The 8296-nt window shown below is 47.3% G+C and overlaps 1 long non-coding RNA gene across 1 annotated transcript; it reads right to left on the bottom strand.

The window, feature by feature from the left end:
- Nucleotides 1–3025: 3025 nt before the first annotated feature.
- LOC121018384 (uncharacterized) lies at nucleotides 3026–4805 on the bottom strand. The gene is made up of 2 exons (XR_005785185.1): nucleotides 4668–4805; nucleotides 3026–3072 (listed from the first exon to the last, which is right to left on the bottom strand). It is a non-coding gene; the product is annotated as an uncharacterized LOC121018384 (long non-coding RNA).
- Between the last annotated feature and the right edge of the window lie 3491 nt (nucleotides 4806–8296).

Genomic DNA, 8296 nt, shown 5'->3' with positions numbered 1-8296 from the left:
GAGAGGCAGGTTGCTGGAGGGGGCAGATATGGGGGCCCTGAGCCCAGGATGAAGAAGAATAAAATTCTGCCCAAAACCAGAGAGTCCTAGAGGCGCCAAGCTTGGGGTGAGAGGACCAGAGCTCACTGAGTGGAGGACAGTGGGGTGAAGGGAGCAGAGCTCACTGAGGGGAGGACGGTGTGAAAAAGCAGTGGGTAATTTTTTAAAGTGTTTACTACACAAAGAGAACATAGTAACAGAACATCTTCCCCTTGACTCAGGGTGTTACTCTCCCAACACCTAAATGCCATGTGCTGATTCCCGAGACTCTTCACCCCAGGGAAGCCAGTCTTGCGGGACTGACTTAGCAGTTGCGCAGCCTCTGGTGCCGGGTCCCCCCCCCCCTGCCGCCCCAGTCCTGGCGATGGTACACCAGGGCCTCTGTGGGACACAGACCCACAGCCCGAGGAGGCTCAGCCTCTGTCTGAATCTTAAATCAGCGTCTCGTTGGGTCCCTGTGTCCCTGAAGCTTGGGACATACTCAATGGTTTCTGTTCCTAAAAAAAGTTTGCTTCCAGGTTTTTGATAAACAAAAATGAAGAAGTCTGGCGCTGATATTGACACAGGCCTTTAAGAATTAAAGTAGAAGGAGAAGGTGGGGGTGTCGCTGAGGGCTCTGGAAACATGCTTTTCGTAACCCTTTTTAGATCGGTTACCAAAGGCACAGAAGACCCACAAAACCGTGGTGGTGATGCTGTATGGTACTGGGACGAGATCACACAGAAAACAGAAGAAGGCAGAGCTTGCAGACAGACCTATGTTTGCAAAGGAGGTTGAATTTCGGACATAAATCAGTGAGAGAAGGCACAGAATCTGGACCAGACCACGTTGTGAAAACTGGCTTCCAACAGTAGGGAAACATCCAGCCAGTTCCTCCCTGGAGCCATAGGTGAAGGTCGCGTCTAGACGGGTTAAAGACCCAAGTGTAAAAGTGAAACTCTTAACGTTTGTAGAAAATAACGTTAGAGAACAACCTGTGGCCTGAGGGTAGAGAAAGACGTCTGAAAAGGAGCCCCAAAAGCACAAACTATGAGGGAGTCATTCGATTACATCAGCGTCCGATACTGCGGTCCAGTGACAACAGCAGGGACAACGCTAACAGGGAAAGGCCAGGCTGAGAGATGATACCCACACGTCTGAAGCCAAAGAGACTCGGGTGTGGAATATAAAAAGGAAAGCCTACAAATCAGTAAGAAGGCAGGAACCCGACAGAAAAGTTTGCAAAGAACACGAGTAGTTAAATCACAGAGGAGCGCCCGGAAATGCCCACGTGTGTGTGAATGGACACGCAGACTCACCAGTGATTAGACAGATGGGAACTAACACAACAAAACTAACAAAGAGCAGACAGCTGAATAACGGGGGACGTGGGGACACATCTGTGACGTATGGACCACCCAGCAGGCTGGGCACAGCTGTGCTGGTGAGGGCACTGCCCTGCACACACCTTCCTCTGTGCCCCAGGGGCTGGTTTCTGGGTAGACGTCCCGGGAGCTCCTAGGCTCACAGCAGCATCACTGTGGTACTAGGGACATGGGTTCATGTCCAGCCCAGCCCTGGGAACGGGGGAGGGCAAGGTGACAGATGCTCGTGCACACGGGGACCATGTGACACGCAGAACGTGGGCTGACCCTAATAATGTGCAGAGTGGAAACACAAGAGATAGGTGAGCCTATGGCAGTATTTTGTGAATTCAGCACGCCACGCAAAAGTACATTTTTCCAAGCCACCTACAAATAAAAATCCAGCAAAGAGTTGCCACGGGCAGGGGACGGTAATTAAGCAGAAAAACAAGTAAAACAAGACGGCAGTTGTGGGCTGGAGATAAGGGTGTGCTGCTAACTGAAGAGTGTGGCTTCATTTACCGCATCCTCCCACCGAGGTCAGAAAAATAGATTTTAGATTCTTTTGTTCCTGTCGCCTGTTTATGAGGAATGTCTTTTCTCTTTACTGTTTGTTTTTGGGTTTTTTTTTTTTTTTGGCTCTTTTTTTTTTTTAAAAACTCCTTTGGTTGGTGAAAGAGGGGTGGGGGGGTGGGGGGGGGAGTTCAGAGGTGACTTCGGCCCGAGTCTGTGGGTGAAATCGAGGTCAAGGGCCAGAGGTCGGCAGAGACGTCCAAACAGGGAGACGGAAAATGGCAGTGGGCAGAGGTGACCGGGATGCTACTGGGTGTCACCCGCAGATGGCAGAGCGGAGCTGAGGTGGGCAGGGAGGGGTCCGTGTGAATGGAAAGCTCCAGCGAGCCGACAGACCTTCCCCTGGCCACCCTCGCAGCCCACCTTCTGGGCCTCACCTCCTCAGACGCTCTTTCAAAGCCTCTGCCTCAGAGGTCACGGGCTCCCCGGGAATGAGGGTCCTGGGGGCGCCTTCCCAGGCCTCCCCACTCATGGAGGTGACTGTCCCCTGTCCCACGCGGTTGCCCCCACACGCCCATCCCCCCAGCACTGCCCAGCTTCTTCTTCACCTTTCCGGGAAAGGAGGCTTTCCTGGGCTGCTTCACTAAGGCTTCTCTGTCTCCAGCCTATGCCCTCCATTTTCATCCTGATTCCCCAAACTGTCCACCCCATGTTTCCAGCCGAGAGCTAAGTCTCTCAGGCACCATGGGGGGCTCAGATCGGCCAGGCCATTGCCCCCACTGCTGTGCTGTGCAGTCTCCGTGTTTCTGTCCCTGGACTCATCATCTGCTGCCATCGCCCCTGACACCTCAGTCCCATTTTCATCTTGACCCGAGTTATCCTCTCTTCCAAAGGGCCTCTCGTTACCAAAGATAAGCCAGAGCTCCTAACCCCGCGGCCTGGCTCTCGGGGACCTGCCTGCCCCCACGTCCGTTCCCAGTGCTTCCCCACCAACCACAGGAACTGTGTGTGCTGCCTAAACACACTCTTGTGGCCTCACCTTGCCTCCGCCAGGAGCGCTATCTGCCCCTCCCTGTTGGAATCGCGCCTGACTGTCCCCAAGGTCCAGGTCAAAAAGCCACAGTCTCTCCTCCTGGTGCACTTTAAATTTAATAGAGTCTGACGTCACATACAAACACTGTATGAATGAAAACAGGAAGCAAAGATAGTAATAAAGATAAATGCATGAAATAATCAAAGATAATATAGATCTACCATTTATAATGTTCAAATGAATAAGGTAAAGTTCTCTTTTTTTAATGGAACCACCCAATTTTTACATTAAAGTAATATTTAAGTGATGAATCGCTAGGTTCTGCTTCAGAAACCAATACTACTCTATTTAACTTGAAATTAAATAAATAAATTTTAAAAAGAAAAATAAATATTTAGTGGGTGAATGTCACATGAATATGCATTCATTATAATTAAAAATCAAAATTGAGGGCACCTGGGTGGCTCAGTCAGTTAAGCATCCGACTCTTAATTTCAGCTCAGGTCACGATCTCACGGTTCATGAGTTCAAGCCTCGCATCAGGTTCTGCACTGACAGTGAGGAGGCTGCTTGGGATTCTCTCTCCCTTGGCCCCTCCCTGCTCACTCACTCACTCTCAAAATAAATAAACTTAAAAAAAAAAATCAAAATCAAAATTGTACAAACGTTTGCTTTCCTAAAAATACCTCAGAGAGAAAAGGACAGATTGAAATATAGGAATTAGTGCTACACCTCTTTTGTCATAATGCATATTTTTTAAAAGTTTGTGATCCTACCAGATTTCAGATAAAATGTGGCTTCACAGTAAAAAACTGACTGAAAGGGCCTTGAATAGTAATGAAAAATGAGAACCTAGCAATACTGAACCTCCTTCCCAAAAGGTTTACTCACAAAATGTGTAACAGAAGAAGTGGTTAACAGACCAAAGGTACATTTTCCTGATACACTAGCCAAAACAAACTACCACCTTTCAAAGAGTATGCTCCTGGGGAGCCTGGGTGGCTCAGTCGGTTGAGCGTCCAACTTCGGCTCAGGCCATGATCTCACAGTCCATGAGTTCGAGCCCCTCATCTGGCTCTGTGCTGACAGCTCGGAGCCTGGAGCTTGCTTCGGATTCTGTGTCTCCTTCTCTCTCTGACCCTTCCCTGTTCATTCTCTGTCTCTCTCTGTCTCAAAAATAAATAAACATTAAAAAATTTAAAAAAAGAGAGTATGCTCCTTATGAGGCCAAAAGTGTCCCAAAATATGGATGAGAATGCAATCACCCATGGGGACACCTGGGTGGCTCAGTCAGTTAAGCGTCCAACTTTGGCTCAGGTCATGATCTCATGATTCAGATGTTCAAGCTCCGAGTTGGGCTGTGGGCCAACAGCTCAGAGCCTGGAGCCTGCTTCGGATTCTCTCTCTCTGCCCCTCCCCTGCTCACACTCTGTCTCTCTCTCTCTCAAATATAAATAAACACAAAAAAAATTTTTAAAAAGAATGGAATCACTCATTATGTTTTATGAGGGAAAAGGTGCTGATGAAGAAACCTGACGATGTCCACAGAGTCATGCGTCTAGAAAAATGTCAGGAAATTAGCTTCCGGGAAATACAAGCTTAACAGACTCTCATTTGAATCTGCAAACACCAACTGCCTAAAAATAAACCTTATATATAAGTACTGCCAATATACGGTTTAAATAAAGGCAATTTAACATCTGATTCAGAAACGTAAAGGAAAATGCTTCACAACATACTCTGCTATTGGTTGCAAAGGTGAAACGAGGCCTCAAAAGTCATAATTCTTGATGCAAACAGGTTAATGCAGAGCCAGTTGCAGTGAGGGTCTCTCTGTGAACCTGCCAGCCTGCGTCAGAAAACTCCTCTTCTGGGAAGCCATCTACGAAAGATGAGTACACGAAAAGATGCTGCTGGAGTTTTTTAAATACCATAAAGCAACAATTATCAAAACTACATAATCACTTCAGAACAGAAAAAAAAAACCAACAGGCTGGAACAAAAAAATATATCCTGGGGCACCTGGGTGGCTCAGTCGGTTGAGCGTCCGACTTCGGCTCAGGTCACGATCTCGCGGTCCGCGAGTTCGAGCCCCGTGTCGAGCTCTGGGCTGATGGCTCGGGGCCTGGAGCCTGCTTCCAGTTCTGTGTCTCCCACTCTCTCTGCCCCTTCCCCGTTCATGCTCTGTCTCTCTCTGCCTCAAAAATAAATAAACATTAAAAAAATTAAAAAAAAAATTTATCCTGCTACGATAAAAACTTAATTTATGCCAAACTATGGATGTGGAAAAGACCCACTATTGCAGAAACGATTCGGGGACAGCTGGAAACCAGCACAAAGAAGAATTAACATGAAGTCACATAACGCAGTATGTTGGATTCCAAATAACCCAGGAGTTGACTAATCTCTAAAATGAAATGAAACAGAACAGTATAATCATTGAGATAAATTTCTGGATAGGACATGGTGATGACATTTTTTTTAAAAGAATAGAACTGATTTAAATACAAATTTCTAAAATTTTTGCCCCCAGAACGCAATAAAACAGAAAAGAAATAACCAGAATAAGAAGAATGAAAGTTAGACATAGCAAATACAGTTTGTTACCCAAAAGACAAACGACTCTGATGCAGTCACGTAACATCGGTGCCCTGGTTTCAGGGTGAAGTGTAGACCGTGTGTCGACCTGGAGATTAAAGCCTCACCAACAATATTCACAGTCCGGCGGCCGTCAAGGGCTCCAACAAGCACAGACACTGCACAGGGAAGCGGTCACCGTCTCTGTTTAATTTACAAAACGTCATTCAAAGAAACAGAGACAGGTGAGGGTCACAGTGAAGCCTGATTTCAGGATTGTGCAAGGACGCCCACAAACACAGCCAGGCCCTGCTGGGATCCCTTACCCCGCCTCTGCGGCTGCCCCTTCCAGACAAGCCCATCCCTGGAGAAACCGTCCTCACTTGGCCTTATGAACACACGGAATCCCTGGTTTCACAGCTCACACTGGGGTCCATACACCTGCCAGCCCTCCTTCACTCCTCCCTGGCGTCTCTTCCCTCAGCTACACACACATCCTCCTCCTTGCTCTGCACACCTTGCACACCCCACACCGCAAACACTGTCCCTGCGGCACTAAGGAGGTGAACCCTTCACGCGTACCTTGTCCCAGAACAACCCCCACGCTGACCCTCTCCTGCCCTTGCCTGGCACTCAGCATTGTCCGACCCACTCTGCCACATCTACCCTCTCTCTCTCTTCCCTCTCTCCCCTCTCCCCTTCTCCTTCTCCTTCTCCTCCTCCTCCTCCTCCTCCTCCTCCTCCTTCTCCTTCTTCTCTCTCTCTCTCTCTCTCAGCATCTGGAACTCTTCTCAAGACCTCATCCTGCAGGCTCTTCCTCCCTAGATGCTCTTTGGGAATATCACATCAATTTCCTTGAATTTGCACTTCATTTGGTGGATCCCGTGCTGGGTCCTGGGGACTCTACCCCCAGGCTCTCTGGAGACCTGCGTCTCATACCCAACTCCAAATCTAACACCCAGCTTACACTCAACTTGTCCTACATGACCCGATGCTTTCTTCTCACCTGCTCTCTGTTCCTTCTCCTTCCATCATCCACCCCCGTGCTATTGGGACATCCTGTAAATTCAAACTCTAATTATGAATTCTTCAAATACAACAAGGCTTTTCCAGACTTGCACCCATGCCTGGTCTTCCCATTGGTCAGCTTTTCTTCTAGGTCTCAGCTGGGAGTCACCTTCTCCAGGAGGCCCTCACCAACCGTGCTAATGTGGGTCACCCATGACTCCATCTCAGACCCCTGTCTGCTTTCCTCACAGCTCAAAAAACACTAGCTTTTGTGTCTGTCTCCCTCCCCAAGCTGCAAGGGCCCCAGCAGCAGGGACGACATCTGTCTTGTTCACTCTATTCCCAGAATATGTTGTCATTTTTAACACACTTTAGGAACTTATTTGTCTTTTGCAAGTGAACAAACATTGTTATTTATTTCGGGCTTCCTGTCCTAATGTAAAGGCACCCTGAGGGCGAGGATTCTGAATCATGTCTGCACTTCCTACACCAGCACGGCACGCTGCACAGAGCACGGAGCTGAACGGGCCACTGGTGAGCGAACAGATTTTCCATCCTGCACCGGGCTGGTCAGTAGGTGGGAGAGGTCTCCCTGTGCTCTGCACGGACGGGAAATGGTGTCGGCAGCCAAGACCTGGCCTCAGGCTTCTGCATGATTTCTCCACCTTCACCTGCAATCTGGACTCCTCACCCTAAATTATAACATGTTCCCAACAAGTCAAGTGTGCAAAAGGTTTTGGATATTCATCTTTCATTATTGGATAGAAAGGCACAATAGTGAAAATACGTCGATTTTCCATCCAAGCAAGTGCTCACTAGATTGGGGCTGGAGGGTGGGCAGGTTTGTAAAAATAATGCTAAAACTAATGGGAAAAATAAGCACAATGGATATCCACGAAAATTCTAAAAAACAAGAGTATCCTGAGGGTTCTAAGACCCACCTGACATTAAAACATTACAAAGATGCAGTGTTTAGATGGTTTGGCACACAGGCAGGAACAGACAGAAGAACAGAGAAGAATAGATAGTTGAGAAAATATGCACGTTTATATAAATATAAAGCATACTGTGAGGCTGGCATTCAAATCAGGGGGGAACTCTGGGTTATTTGAGAAAAGGTGGTGGGAAAAAATGATCAGAACTTGGAAGTTACATCACATTGTCACCAAAATGTATCCTGGATGTTCCAAGACGTACGTTGGAGGATATTCACTGAAACATCCCATGTGACCGCAAAACAAAGCAGTAACTGGAAATAACTCAATGTCTGCCAATTCGTGGTTCACTCATAGAAGTGAATACCATGTGGTTGTTGAAAAAGAATTCATAAGAATTCATCTTTATGTACGAATAGAAAAATGGGGAAATATCCAACATGTACTTTTAGTTTTTATTTTATTTTTTAATTTTGTTAATGTTTTATTTATTTTTTGAGAGAGAGAGAGGTAGCACGAGCAGGGGAGGGGCAGAGAGAGCGGGAGACACAGAATGCAAAGCAGGCTCCAGGCTTCAAGCTGTCAGCACAGAGCCCGACATGGGGCTTGAACCCACGAACCGTGAGATCATGACCTGAGCCAAAGTCAGACATTCACTGAGCTACCCAGACACCCCTCCAACATGCACTTTTAGATGACAAAAATGAGTTAGAAAAAAAATTAGAAAATCTGTGTGTGTGTGTGTGTGTGTGTGTGTGTGTGTGTTCCAAAGAGTAGATTCACACACGCAATTTTCTGGAAGGATGATATACAAAAAACTAACAATGGTTACCTCCGGGAAACAGGAA

This window comes from Herpailurus yagouaroundi, unplaced genomic scaffold, assembly GCF_014898765.1.
Source record: "Herpailurus yagouaroundi ecotype Mexico unplaced genomic scaffold, PumYag 219, whole genome shotgun sequence".
NCBI classification, from domain to species: domain Eukaryota; kingdom Metazoa; phylum Chordata; class Mammalia; order Carnivora; family Felidae; genus Herpailurus; species Herpailurus yagouaroundi.
This window is presented reverse-complemented; position numbering and strand designations above follow the sequence as displayed.